Here is a 15,565-nt window from a genome sequence, read left to right on the forward strand (position 1 = left end):
GATCGGTAGCGCCTCCCTGACGGGAGTAGCTGGAAAAGGTGGTGGGCAGGGTGTGGGGGATCCAGTAGGATTCTCCGTGCCCTTGTTTTGATTCTTCCAGTGCGCAAGTCCTCAAGTATGGTAAGTTCATGCTTGGAGATTGCCGAAACAAAGAGTTTTTGATCATTTGCATTTGTGGCTATACGGAGCAAACTGTTCACTTCGTCTCAGCAACACAGTGAAAGAGATTGTGAGGGTGTTTCACATTTCAAGAGAGAACACGGGAGTACCAGAAGCTTTTTTTCTTTAGAGGTGAGGAGGATTTTTTTTTTCTTCAGACAACACATCCATCAACAAATCCTGAAATATTACCAAGTGTATTCATTTCAGTTAAGCCCAGTGAAGTAATGAGATGCTTTGCTCGGGACTCCTAGTAGATGATTTTATTGTATCATTTTAGATTGGAGTAACTTCATATTCTGCATTTTTTAAAATGGGAATTTAAACTCAAAATGGTAAACAATTGTTAAAGTTCATTGTGTAGATCTTTATCAGCTGCTGTTCACTGGAATTTTCAAAATATTTATTTCAAAAAATACATTTAAAACATCGCATCTCTCGGTTGTGGTGGCTGACATTTTTAGGTCTTTTCACTCTTGCAAGAGTGCAAATTTGGGAGAATGTGACACTTATTAATGGAGCTGACCAATTTATGAAATTTTGCCGGTCTATCGTTCATCAGCGGCCTGAGCACCCGTCCATCATCATCAGTCCATCATTTTTTCAAGTGTGAAAGTCAGTAGGTCACTCCGTCATGTTAATTTAACCGCATTTCCGTCCTTAAATTTCACTGGTCCGTTAGTCGTCAGTCCACCAGTTCCCCCACCCGTCCCTCTTAAGAAACACGTCATCGTCCAACATCTTATTAAATGTAGCCTTCTTTGTCTTGAAAGTGGTAGGCCCCTCTTCTGTCTCCTGGCTGGGCCTTTTTCCCTTCCCAAAGACGTTTGTTTTTAACTCATTTTGCTAGCTCCTGGGTTTCATTTTAGCGGTAACCTATCACATAGCCGTGAAGGGCGTCTTGACCTGTGTCAAGAGTGACACACTGTAGACCGGGGTGGGCAAACTACGGCCCGCGGGCCAGATCCGGCCCATTGGTCTTTTTAATCCGGCCCGCCGAAGATTGGTGCACAATTAAGGTTTGATTGCATTCATTTCGTTTGGACTTGTAATGACAGGTATTTCAACACCAGGTGGCGCAGTTACTTCAAGTTGCAATGCACAGGGAGCGAGGGGAAGACGAAGAAAGAGGGAGAGAGTAATGACCATGGAAGGGAAAGTGATATGTATCTGATTAAACAAAGCGGGTAACAAAGTACGAAACATTCAGGAGAGGGCGGCCCGGTAGTCCAGTGGTTAGCACGTCGGCTTCACAGTGCAGAGGTACCGGGTTCGATTCCAGCTCCGGCCTCCCTGTGTGGAGTTTGCATGTTCTCCCCGGGCCTGCGTGGGTTTTCTCCGGGTGCTCCGGTTTCCTCCCACATTCCAAAAACATGCAGGCTGATTGGACGCTCTAAATTGTCCCTAGGTGTGAGTGTGGGCGTGGATGGTTGTTCTCTGTGTGCCCTGCGATTGGCTGGCAACTGATTCAGGGTGTCCCCCGCCTACTGCCCGGAGACGGCTGGGATAGGCTCCAGCACCCCCCGCGACCCTAGTGAGGATCAAGCGGTTCGGAAAATGGATGGATGGATGGACATTCAGGAGACGCCTTGAGTCGGAAAGACTCAAATCTACGAGACTTTGAAAAACAAGGAAGCGATTCTTACTCAGTCCGATTCTGGCAATTTCCATGCTCAGAGTGAATTGCTTGTGGCTCGAGTAAATGAACATTTCCTAGAATGGTTTGATTGTTATCATGTTAAAAACTTTCCGCAAACTGGACCGCTAATAAGAGTCGGAGAGCAGTCAAATGTGTAGAGCGTGAACAACAGGGGGCTCAGTACACATCCTTGAGGAGAACCTGTGCTGAGTGTGATGGTGGAGGAGAATGTTACATTATTACTGGCATACAAAGACATTGTGCTAACTTCTTTATTTTCTATTTCTATTTCTAACTTTTGGCCCGGCCCTCCACAATATTTTCTGCTTCTCATTTGGCCCCCCCCGGGAAAATAATTGCCCACCCCTGTTACAGCCGTCTACAGTGTAGACGGCTGTAACAGAGAATCCAATAATTTTTCAGATCTTTCAGATTCCAAGGGAAATAAAACGGAAGCAATATAAGTTCTTTATTCTTTCTGTGCGGCCCGGTACCAAATGACCCACGGGTCGGTACTGGTCCGCGGTCCGGGGGTTGGGGACCACTCATATACGGGACATAAGGTGCACGTTAAAGGAATGACTGATATCACTGTAAGTTTAACAGTCAAACCGCTAAGCTACCAGTGTATATTATGAGAGGCAACTTTACACCAATCATGCGGCGTGTGTGGTTGAAAGTACGATGTCTTGGTTGGCAATAGGCGAGACAGTTGTCAAATAAGGATTTAGTGCACGGCCCGCTACTGATGCCATCATATATTGTTTTGTTTGCAACGGCCTTCACCCTGGGCGGGTTGAACCGGCTTCTTCCTTGGCGCGCACGACATCCCTGATCATGGCGGCCCAAGCGCGGCGATCCTGTGCCAGGTCAACCGACAGCTTCAGCCAGTCCTGGTTCCACCATCTCAGACCCCCCACCTGGGGGCCGGAAAGGTACGCGAGGTCTTCTTTCATCGTGGTGGCCCAGGTCTTGACTTGTCCACCACGCCGCTTGCGCCAGGCTGGCAAAGGAGCAGGAAGGAGAACATCCCTGATCAACTCGCCTTCCTGGTGGTTTGCCGCATGCTCGAACCAACGGAGTCGGCGTTGCAGGAGAAACGCTGGTAAGGGACGAAGGTGCAGGCAGCGACGAAGGTCAGCAGTGGGGACCCGGTCCGATCGGCGGCAGCGGAGAATACGGCGGACGCAATTGTTATCGAAGACTTCTAGCTTGCGCTGGTCAGCCACTCTCATAGGCCAGGTCTCACAGCCATAAAGCAGGATGGTCCGCACGATCGCCTGGTACACACGCCCCTTTGTCACTGCCGAGATCTCGCGCCGACCCCACAGATGGCATTGTAGGCGAACGAAGGCGGATCTGGCGGCCCCGAGGCGATGAACGACTTCTGCTTCTCCTTGCCCCGATGGAACCACAGAGCAGCCGAGATATGTGAAGGAATCAACGTTTTCCAGGGTCACGCCCTCCAGTGACAGCGACCGTTGGTCAGCTGGGTTGGTGAGGGAGGACATGATCTTGGTCTTCGAGGCATTGATGCGCATTCCAACGGTCAGGGCCGTTCGATGAATTTTCATCAGCGTGTTTTCAACTTCCTCGAACGTGTTTCCAAGTAGAGCGATGTCATCTGCGTATGCCAGGTCCGACACTGCGACATCTCGGCCGACCCTTACACCCTCAAAGCCATGGAGAGCAGTGTTGAGGATGTGATCGATGGCATAGTTGAATAAGGTTGGCGAGAGCGCGCAGCCTTGTCGGACGCCCGACCGCACCTCGAAGGTTTCTGATTCGCTGCCGTAGGCCCGCACTCGGACTCGGGTTGACCGGTAGTATCCCTGGATGAGCCGAAGCAGTTTCACAGGGATCCCGTCAGCCTTCATGATCATCCACAACACACCCCGGTCAACTGAATCAAATGCCGCGGCAAAGTCGATGAAGCACACGACTGTTGGTTGTTGGTAGGCCCATCGTTGCTCCAGGGTGCGACGCAGGCTAAAGATCTGGTCTACACATCCCCTTCCGGGGCGAAAGCCACCCTGAGTTGGGCGAGTCCGGTGGTCACGGGCCATCTGGAAGCGTTTCAGCAGAAGGACGAATGCTTTTGCAGCCACATCGAGAAGGCTAATGCCTCTGTAGTTGGCGCAAGGCTTCTTGTCTCCCTTCTTGAAAAGGGGTATTAACACTGCTTCGCTCCAGTCATCCGGGATGGTCTCGGACGTCCACAAGGCGTTGTAGACGCGATGAAGCCACGCTGCGAAGACGTCAATGTCGCTTTTGTAAACTTCCGCCGGGATGCCGTCTTCACCTGGGGCTTTATTATTCCTGAGCTGACGCAGGACGCCTCGAATTTCGTCTACTGTAGGCGGGTCCGAGCTGCAGTCGTACTCCTCATCAGTTGCAGGAAGCACAGGCGCTAACACTGGTGGTGGGTGATTGAGTAGGACTTCAAAGTGTTCGCGCCAACGTTGCAGCCGTTCCTCGAGGGCGGTTATCACAGAACCGTTCACTGTGCAGATCGTTTCGCTGACTCCTGCTCGCCTTCTTTACCAACTGATAAAGCTTGCGGGTATCTCCCACAGCGGCGACCCTCTCAGTTTCTTCGGCAAAGTCGCACCAATAGGCATTTCGATCTGCCCGAATCGCCCGAGTGGTAAGTCGCCGTAGTTCGTGGAAGTTGGCGTCTCCCGTTACTCGCGCAAGCCTGGATCGTTCTGCAAGGGCCAGAGTGTTTGCAGTGATCCAGTCGCGGTTCTGGCGTTTGGTGGAGCTGAGGTGTGCGTGCGCAGCTGCAACGATGGTAGATTTGAGTTCCCGCCACTCCTGCTCCGGCTCATTGGAAGCCAGTTGTAGTTGAGCGAAGCGGTTTCGGACCTCCACTTGAAAATTCTTCCCCCCATCCAGCTTCAGTTTCGCGACATCAATCCGCGTGGTGCGTTTTGGGGGGCGATTAACTTTAAGTCTGATACAAAGGGTAGCACGCACAAGCACGTGGTCGGAGCCGCTCTTGCCTCCCGTGTCTGCTCCACGGTACGCCCGCGCGTCGAGGACTGAACTCGCCCAACGTGATCGAACCAGTATGTAGTCAATCTGGTTAGTCGTCCGCCCATCGTTCGAGTACCAGGTGACTAGCTGATGTTGGGGGTGTTGGAAGCGTGTATTCATCACGACTAGGCGATTTGAGGCGGCGAAGTTAACGTGCCGTTCGCCATTGTCGCAGCGTCTTCCCAGAGCAAAACGCCCCAGCACTCGTCGCGTGGTGTCAGTCGCCGGTCCGGTGCGCGCATTCCAGTCTCCTGCGACCACCAGGATGTCATTGGAGGGGATGCCATCGACAGTCGTCTGGAGCTTATGATAGAACTGCTCCTTGTCCACGTCAGCAGCGTTCAATGTGGGCGCGTATACCGCCACGAGAGAGATGTTGGCAATGGCACCCCTCAAGCGCACCTTGGCAAGGCGGGGGGAGATGGGTTCCCACCCCAGCAGTGCAGCCTGTGCCTCGGGAGCAAGGGCGATTGCAACGCCGTGCCGGCCGCTGTTGTCCGTCACTCCACTATGGTAGAGGTTGTAGACCACATCGACACCAGGGACCTTCAGCTCTCGCTGCCCGGCATCAGGGAGACGTACTTCGGAAAGGCATGCCACACTGACGCCATAGTTGTGAAGTGACCTCATGGTGAGGGCTTGGGTCCCTTCGTCGCGGAGAGTCCGGATGTTCCAGCAAGCAATTTTGAGGCGCTCACAGCGTCGGAGGAGGTGATGGTGGAGGGGGTAGTGGTGCCCGACTTGCACATTTATCACTTGCCCCGTCGAGCTGAGGGCAGGCGCGTCGATTCCCGCGGACGCCGTAGCTCGAGTCGTAATTACAGTCTGTCGTGAAGTCATGAAGAAGTTTCGTGGGAATTTATTGAAAAGCCGGGTCCCCAGCCCTGCTTCTACCAGAGCCTTCTGTTGGCCGGGTAGATTACCCGTTCACCCCCCCCCCCCCCCCCCCCCCCACCACGATGAGGTCGAAGGTTGGAATTTAATATATCCTCAATGGATTATGTGGTGTTCAGTGTTATTTAGATGACATACTGTTCACAGAAGAAACCGATCGATAAACAACCTCTTCAAAATGTAGGTGCAACACTGCAAAGATTTAGCGAGTATGGACTCGGAGTTCGCAAGGAAAAATGTGAATTCCAAGTCATAGATGAAAAAAGGTCTACATACCTTCACAGATCACAGCCAGATCCAGTCCCGGTTACTGTGATGAGGAAGGAGCATCATCCTTCCAAGCTCGTACAGCTTCATGCAGGATACAGTGGAATAGTAAAATTGAAAGGGCCCTTGGTATCACATTCATATTGATTTTGGGGGTCCATTTGATGACAAAATGTGTCTGGTTGCTGTTGATGCACACAGAACGTGGTTAGAGGCGGCCATCATGAAAATCCACAACCTCTGAAAAGACAGTTGTGGAACTTGGAGAAATATTTAGTCGATTTGTTGCTCCTTTACAACTTGTTTCAGATAATGGCCCTCAACTCGTGTCAAAAGAAATGTTAGATTTTCTGTAAGCCAATAGAATGCAACATATCGAGTCAGCTCCATACCACCCTACAACAAAAGGGTTAGCAGAGAGGTCTGTGCAAACATTGAAAACAGCACTTAAAACATGACAAATACACGGAGCTGTCCACCAGAGACTACATAAGTTTCTTCTCAAATACCAAACCACGCTAATCATATTCAACTACAAAGCCATGACAAGCAAGCCTGATGTTCACCAGAGAACGACGGAATGAACTTGGATGTTCTTAAAACCCCAGTGGTGAAAAACATTGTTCAGGTAGGTCAAAAGAATCTGTAACAAAAGAATACAGGACCTTCATCCAAAAGACAAAGTCCTCACAACAGGAGACACGGTGCTTGCAAGGAATTATCAAGGCAAAATTGAGTGGATTCCTTCTACTCTTATTGCCAAACTGGACCTGTCTCCTCCACAGTTAAGGCAACTGATGATGTGTCTCCAGGCACTCTTGAATTGTCTGTGACTATTGAATGTGACAAAATGTTTACCTGCACCCTTTAATGTATCTTTACTATTTGACGAATTCAGCCCGAGTGTCTGTGGAAATCTGTGGAAGAGAGGGCACCAGAACCGAATCCAACAATGGGAACTAGTCCAATTGCGCAAATACCCCGTGAGGCCAATTCCACCTGTGCAAAGCCTGAGAAAAAAATCAAAAGGAAGAAAACTCCACCCATGCACAGTTAGACTGCGCCTTTGCACAAAATTTGCACTTGTAAGGAAAATAAGAATAAGGCGTAGAAAAAAAGTAGTGTGTTTCCGATAACCCGACCGACTGAGAATTTCTACGTCCAAAAAAACTTTACGGTCGGCAATTTTTTTCAAACAACCCTCTACATTTTTGTCGTTTGCCCTGTCGTCTGTCAACAACATTGAACCATGGCGTCATGGCGGCCGCGATCTGCGACGACAGTTTAAACCGCGTTTTCTGTGTTACAGTTGCATGCTCGCACCGTAATGTTAAGAAAATAGCATCCATTGATGTATCGAAAAAAATCTGCGAACTATTTGATGAACACCACGGGCCAAGTAAACACGAGGGCGGAGGAGGACGTCGGTGGAGGCGGCGGCGCGCCCCGGCCCCCCCGAGTCCGGAGCGGGGAGAAAACTAAATAGGTGGCGGCGGCGGGTTCAATGTCTTCTTGTTTTATGTTTTATGGTTATTTTGTTTACATTTTTGATGGAAAAAATTTTTTGTCCGACCTACCAACCCCATGCTAAAATTTCATGTTACCGGAAACACACTATCTTTTTTGTTTGGCCTAATAATAAGAATAAGAAAAGCTTTATTCGTCTCACAATGGAGAAATTCCCAATTTACAGCAGCAAAGTTATTAAAGGAAGAAAGAAGAACAAAAAGTATAAGAGTTGCTGTTTAGGCAGCAACTCTCGCGGCGCCATCTTGAAGTCATAATAATAACAAAATAACAAAAGAATACAACACAACACATAAGACACAAACAGTCATTTAATCTGAACCACTTTTCTGGTCCAATGTACAGTATCTGTATCTAGTATCCTTCCACACTTTTGTATATAACCATTGCAAACTGCAACCACAATGACAAACCCATTAAAAAAACACCTCTAAGGCAGTAAAAATAAAGTTATTGAGGTTGATATTGCACGTACAATATACAGAAAAACCCTGGAGGAGTATATTGTGCACGCCGTAAATTGTATTCGGTGTATGTACGTTTCTATGCAGCATCTTGGACGGCCCAAGTGTGGCTTGAATGGCAAAAGAGGTCAGACGATTGATTTTGTAACTGAAGGATACTCTCCTCAATGTGTTTGAGATAAGAGTGGTCAAAGCTCAGACGGGTTTATTGCCTGCTCTCTCCTGGGATTAATTTTTAACCCGAGCTCTTGAAATGGGTCAGATCTCCGTGACGGAATATGTACATACACATGGAGTGCAAGATGTTTGTAGTGCAACCAAGGTTAAGTCACATTTCAAAGTTGGGTTCGGGAAATGTGGATGGCATGATAAAAGCTGCATTGGTTACGCAAACAATCTAATATTAGTCATTCATACGACACTGTAATAGACCGCCAATGGATTTGACAAAGAAGATGAAAAAGAAGCGCTGCTGTTGGTTATCCTACCGAGGGTATTCTGTGATGTGTCGCTTTTTTCTTTTTTTTTTATTTACAATTTTTGAAAATGAAATCATACAATTCCAAATTAAATTGACATAATCGCAGCAATAGCAGTTGACTGACAACAAGACAAAATTATAAGATGAAAATCACTTCACCTGAAGAACAAACAAGTCACAATCTGTTAACAATGTTCCCTCAAACTTTCGAAATGTTCAAGCATGTAATTTTCCAAAAAGGACAAGTTCTGCACCATGTCTGCCGATTACACAGAACTACTTGGCCGTCCTCCAAACTGCACTTGTAACCAACCCCGCCCCCATCCCTTAATTATAAATCGTGTCAAGTCGGGAGAAACATCCAACCTCCTCGTCAAAGCTTCCAGGCTTCTCCTCTTAGCATTGATGACCAGTGTCATAATACGGCACACTCTTAAATTACACTAAGTGTGGGTTGTAATACTCTTGTTTCATCTCTAATAAAGGCCAAAACTCCTGACCATAGAGGTGCACCTGTCAAAAAGTGATAACAGGCAGTTGTCATCGACTGACACATAAAGTCAAAGTAACGACAACGGGAAACATCCTGAAGCGACAATGACTTCAGGGTAGTGTGAATGTGCACTAGCAGGGAACAGGGGAGCGAAGCTTGCTTTTAATCTCTCCGCATGTATATGATGATGACTGAAATGAGTCATAACTAAAAGGAAGCATTCTGGCGGGTGCACTTCGGGCATAATTAGTTTCAGTAGTTCAATTCGAAAATGATATCACATGTTACTACAGGCAGGGTGAAATACCGTATTGATTTATTTTGTTTTGTTTTTAACAACTGATGTTTGTTGTTGCAGCAATTTAAAACCTATGATAACTGAAGGTCAATATTGAAATTAGGCAGGAATGGGACCCAGCTCTGGGGGTGCACAGTGTATGGCTGCCGTTCATCTGAATTGCATACCTGTCAACTCATACGGTTTAGCCATAGTTCATACGGATTTTGTGGTGAATCTTACGTATATGGCCGTATCGCACAAATCATACGGATTCTGAAAATTTCCGTTTTTTTGTTTTTTTTTCCCCCCTAACAGGTAGTTCCGTTTGCTTTTGCCCAGAATGGTGCTAGTCTACTCGAATGCTTTCATTTCCGGTAACTTAAGTAATGCCACTAAGTAGAATGATGATTAGACATTAACCAGACATTGTATTATGGAGATCTACAATAAATATCATTGAAAATTTTGTGGGGGGGTTTCTGCCGTTATTTTGACATATAAAATGCTTTGGTATGTTATAAGGATTTTTTGCTCTTTATAAGGATTTTTTTGGTAGTTTATACAGGTTGACGCTCCGAAAAGTTGACAGGTATGGAATTGGTCCACCAAAACTTGATACCAGACTGGCCCTAAAACGCCTGTTTACACCATCCTGTTGCAGAAATTATTATTATTATTTTTTTTTAAGTGTGGACGGGTGGGGGGGGGGCAGACTTAAATATGTCCCTTAAGAAGGGGGTTATGTCATGATCAGTTAATTATGTTTTGTTTGATGCGATTTCATTTTGTTCCACATCATGTTATGTTTTCCTGGGTCCCTTTGAGATATCTTGTCGACTTGTTAGGTTTTGCACCTCTTCTTGTCAGCTCCCTGCAGCCATTTGTATCTTGGCAAGGTGTGCCTTGTTGTCTCATCAATTTATTTTATTTGTTCCCTGGCGCCCTGCAATTGGACGGCAACCAGTTCAGGGTGTGCACCGCCTGCTGCCCCAAGACAGCTCCGATAGGCTCCGGCATGCCCCGTGCATCTTGTGAGGATAAAGCAATTCCGAAAATGGATGGATGGTTGGTTCCCTGGTTTTTCTACGTGTGTGTCGGTGTTCTTGCTGTCACATGTCACATCAATTTCCCCCAGCCTTAAGCAGTGAGTGTTTTGTTCCTCCTGTGTTTCTTTGTTTTTTACATCTTGATTCAAATTATTTTTTGTTTAATTCCTCCGTTTTGGATCATGCTGTACGACTTTCTGTTTTGCTTTTTCTTTTCCTAATACAGTAAAACCTCGGTTTTCGAACGTCTCTGTTCTCGACCAAATCGGTTTTCGACCAGAAAATTCGAGATTTTTCCGCCTCGGATTACGACCAAAAAACGGTTTTCAACCAGTCTGAGCAAACCCAAATATGCCCCTTGACTCCTCTCGGCTTCCTTACACGTGCAGCGTTCATTATGAGCAGACGTGTTTGTTGTGATTTACGCAAATCTTTTATGTTATTTCTGCATAGTGCATTCGCCCCTAATCATGGGCGAATAAAATAGTTTTGGATTTCGAACAAATCGCTTTTCGAACAGCCTTCTAAAATGGATTATGGTCGAAAACCGAGGTATGACTGTACAACGCAATTTAGAGTATACATCCTGTGCCCTCCCTGCACACCAACGCCACAGAAACCCTCATTGGTAACAGGTACACCATGTGGAAGGAACATGAACAAAACTCACATGCAAAATACATAAATATATTGTATACTCAATTTATCACCCCGCTATTCCATCATCTGACAAGTCTAAAGTATGAAAGATACAGTATGTGAGTGGTGGTGTAAATCCACTGGCACTGACTAAGCTGCAGCCATAATTGCGACATAGTGGTTGCTGATGGGTTTTCCCCACTTGGCGTAAAGAAAACTATTTGTGATCATTCAAAGAGCTAATCATTTAATGTTTCAGAGGCAGCAAGAGAATGCAGGATGCAGGACCCACCCTGAAAAAAAGGTGTATCTTTGTGGGTCCACTGGCTTGTTATTGAGTTGAGTACCCTTAGGGTAAATTGATTGTACTCAAACATGACTTAGGACTTATTTGTATATTCGTGCATTCAGTTGAACTACATTTTGGCCTGTTTGACTGCCAATGTTTCTGTTTGTCCTCCCCCAGCCCCATTCCTGTTTTGGATAAGGTGTGAAGTGGCAATGACCCAGTTGCTTGTCGCTCTACAGGTACTTCTCTGATGGATCTGGACAAGATCTGCATCGATTGATCTGGATAATCAGAGATGGTTCACCTCCTCGTTGGCGCTGCGATGCAGATGTCTTCATCGACAAACCGGGAGTACTCATCTCTCCGGAAGCGTCTTCCTGCAGTGTTTCCCCCTATTAAATGGACTATTACATTATCCTAACTAACATCGTATAGCACCATATTGTGTCAAATGTTGCCCACTCAGCATTCATTGCAGCCTGTTCATCTTGCAAGGGGGATTCTCCCATCTGGGTCCCCTTCTCAAGGTTTCTCATTTCTCCCCAGATGGTTTTCCTTGCCCTCTTGGAGGTTAAGATCAGGGGATGTCATTAATATGTGTCTACCGTGAAGCCCTTAGAGACAATTTTTTTGTGATTGAAGCATATATAAATACATTTGACTTGACTTGACTTCTCATGTTCTGACCTTACATGTCAACAGGTACATAATATCAATTTCTCCGCCGTCACATGCAACCCTCCGGCCTGTATGCAGCTTGTCAGCCATCCTGATTAAGTACTAATTCCAAACTGCAGACCACAAGGCTAGATTTTTTGTGTCTGTGGAGGGGGGGGGGGGGGGGGGGGGTTGATGTCAGAGGCAGCCGCTCCACCTGGTCTTGGCCTGTGTGATCATGTCAAGTCCTGAACGTGTCTGGACCCGCAGTGCAAACAAATGTGCTCTTCACTTTCACCTCTCACTTCAGGCCCTCGCTGTCTTTGTTCAGTCAATACATATGTGCTCGTTGCATGTCCTCAGGCCCTTAAGCGTGAGGACAGTGCTGGCTGGCTCTTGACTTGTGCAGCAGATCCAAACTTGAGCTGGGAGCATAAGATACAATCGCTTGGAGGGGGTTGCAGCTGAACCATGCTTGCACAGCTGCTTTCCCTGAATAAATAGTTAAACAGCGACAAGGAATGAAAGAGTATCCAATGTGTTAACGTTCAATGAACACACGTTTGAAATAAGCCTTTTGAGTTAATGAGACTCCCAAAAGTAGCTGGAAGAGGAAAGGATGGAAACAATAATTGGACAGCTGTAAAGGTTGGCGGACCTTCATAACTTTCACGGTACAAAGACCGAGAGCTTCTTGAGAAATCGCTCTTCGCTGCATTCACCATTCAGGGTCTGAACATTTACCATTTGGGTCGTAATAAAAATAGATTCATGGAACTTCCCTATTTGAAACATAAGCAGGCCCATCAAACAGCTGTGCCAGGTGTATTTACTGTTCATCTAAGTTAAACATCAGCTTCCCTTCATTACCCTCGTGCATAGAGGACACAAGGCGTCTGTGTTCATGCTGCAGGGACTCTCCCACTCTTCATTAGTTCAGATAAATGGATTTGCTGTCATATAAACCAACAAGATTTCCATAAGTTTTCAACTGGCGAGTCAAGTAGAGTGAGGACGCAGCACAGCTTTGAGGGCAAAGAGTGCAACTCTTTCTGACATGAACGTTTTGTTTCCAGCAGTTGACCCCCCCCCCCCCCCCCACCCGTACTCGCTTCGAAACGACTGGTTTTCCGAGTCAATTCATATTGAGTGAATTTACATTTGCACTTCAACAATTACAAGCGCCGCATTTATGTTTCCCCCCCCCCCTCAGTCATTAACAACCAACACAGAACTTTTCTCTCTTTCCACGTTCTAAACCAACCCACTGTTGAAGATCTCAAGCAGCTCAAGTTTATCCCAGCCGACTTTGGCGAGGGATCCTCATTCAATCACACGGTACGGCATACAACCAACGATTGACACTGCACTTTCATAATTTAAATTTTATTTGGAGCTCTTAATCTTCCATTCAAATTCAGTTCAAACAATTTGGTATTTGACATTGTTTTTTGTGTTATGCGGTAAAAGTACTGAACAAACAGTGTCAGGTTGAATACTAATCTGCAGACGAGCCTTCGTTAACCACAAAGAAAGTCATTTAATGAATGTGACCTGGTCTCCACATGTGAGGGCTTGTGTCAGGAAAGTAAAGTACAAACACGGTGTGCACACGTGCCGCCTCTCACACATGCACGTGCATGCCCAGCAATCTTTTAATGCTTAACTTTGGCAGTGAACTCTATCTACTACAAAACATCAGGAATGAGGTGTGAGTGAGTGTTATGCAAGCAACCAAATCCTTGTTCTCTTTTTTTTCTTTTTTAGTCATAGGAGAGATTTAACCTTGTACTGTACAGAGTATACTGTAACTATTGTGTATTGAAATCCTATGCATGACCGTTATTCATTGTTGACGACAGTTAATCGCCAGCACTTCTCACAACACACTTTTATCAAACCCTCTAAGTCAGGGGTGTCAAACTCATTTTTTGTCACGAGCCACGTTATAGTAACCGTTTCCCTTCGAGAGCCATTATGACTCTGAAACCATATGAAGAAGTCAAGAATAATGGTTTATTCAACTATAGTTTAAGTTATTGTAATGAGGGCTTTGGGAACAAGAAAACTTACAATATCTTTTATATATTACATACAAGAATTTGAAAGTTTGGTACGGATTGTAGCAAGCATCATAGAAGTTGATGTTTGATTTGCTTTCACGGGCCACCTAAAATGATGTGGGGGGCCAGATCTGGCCCCGGGCCTTGAATTTGACACCAGTGATCTAAGTGAAAATGTCCAAGTTGTGACCACCATTAACTGCAGATGCAGTTCCAGGGTGATGATGAATATTTTTATAGTTTCCTGGCTACATGCAGCATTAAAAAAAAATAATCTGATCCTAATAAAGTTCTTTGCCATAAAGTGCCATTTAAACTTTCCGTGACCAGTAGGAGAGAATTGGGCACACGCTCCCAGTGCACCTGACAATTTGACAAGACTTCAGACCAGGTGAAACAGGTCTCAATTCGGGCACAGGGGGTCTAACTTTTTGTAGATTTTAGTGGCTAACGACCTAGATTTTTGATCGGATACATCTCATCAAACCACCATGAAAATTACTCTATCCTGGTGAGATTTGAGTACATGCCATGCAGTTTTTTTGTTGTTGTTTATTTTAATAGGTTTTTGGAAAATGACAAGCGAGAAAGAACACAATGAACTAGAATGAGTTTTTTTAAAAGGGGAAATCAACCTAAAAAAATCTTTGCAGTCATATCTTCTATGCAGTCTAGTCCCAACACAGCATTCTGATTAATATTGTGTATGTGGAAGATGAGTTAAGCAGTAAAATCCACCCATCGTTTTGTCCATCTCAGGGGGCAGTCATTTTGCCACCTGCTGTAGACTGAAAATGGCGTCAGAGTTGCTTAGTGCTTAGGTAATGACCAATCATTGCTCAGCTTTAGAAAACAGGTGAGCCGTGATGGTCGTGACCTGAGTCCTGAGCAACTGTAAGGTCATTTTCAGCCGACAAAATGGCCGCCCCTGAGATGGCTGGATTTGGCCACTGAACTCATACTCCACATGCGCAATATGAACCATAATGCAATGTTTAAACTCGTGAAGGTGTGTAGAACATCTTATTGTTAAGACAAATTTTAATGAAGTAAGTATTTATATGTCCTTACCTGACACCTCTGCCCAGGAGTGAAGTTTTACTAATGTTCACTTGTCCGTTACATAAGTGAGTAAATGGTCAGATTCGATATTTTCTTCTACGTTCTGTATTTTCGTATATATTTATGTTGAGGGAGGAAATGCAAATGTATTATAATTATTCATATCTGTCATATTTTTACATGAGCATTCAGAATAAATGAATTGGACTGATTATTATTTGCCCCATATATAGACTTATTCTGGTTATGAAAACTACATCCAGGTATTTGGGAATTATGACTCTGGTGTCATGTGTTGAGGTTTTGGTGGGTTTCAGAGGATTTTCCGTTTTCAAACTGAGACCTGGAGCACTTTGAGTTTTGAGGATGACTGGGGTCGTGTTTGATTTAAAACATGTCAGAAATATTGACCAGTTTAATCTGATTTCCATGAATGTCTTGTCTTAAAAACAAATCATTTGTCATTATAAATTGTCCAAAACCTTTTCACCGTCTTTCCATTTTGTGTTCAATAAACCTGCTGGCAGGACTGTTTGAGTTCTCTACAGTAGCCTCTAATGCTTTGC

The 15,565-nt window shown here is 45.6% G+C and overlaps 1 long non-coding RNA gene across 2 annotated transcripts; it reads left to right on the forward strand.

Annotated features, from left to right (window-relative positions):
* LOC147197730 (uncharacterized) lies at window positions 1-11,883 on the forward strand. 2 transcript variants are annotated; one of them, XR_015102519.1, is made up of 6 exons: window positions 1-120; window positions 211-291; window positions 2,649-2,733; window positions 2,801-2,903; window positions 10,208-10,308; window positions 11,457-11,883. It is a non-coding gene; the product is annotated as an uncharacterized LOC147197730 (long non-coding RNA). The 2 variants fall into 2 exon arrangements; XR_015102518.1 differs by lacking the exons at window positions 1-120; window positions 211-291 and having other exon boundaries at window positions 354-2,733.
* Window positions 11,884-15,565: the final 3,682 nt, after the last annotated feature.

This window comes from Hippocampus guttulatus, chromosome 12 (assembly GCF_054856545.1).
Source record: "Hippocampus guttulatus isolate MCC_2025c chromosome 12, RoL_Hgut_1.0, whole genome shotgun sequence".
NCBI lineage: Eukaryota > Metazoa > Chordata > Actinopteri > Syngnathiformes > Syngnathidae > Hippocampus > Hippocampus guttulatus.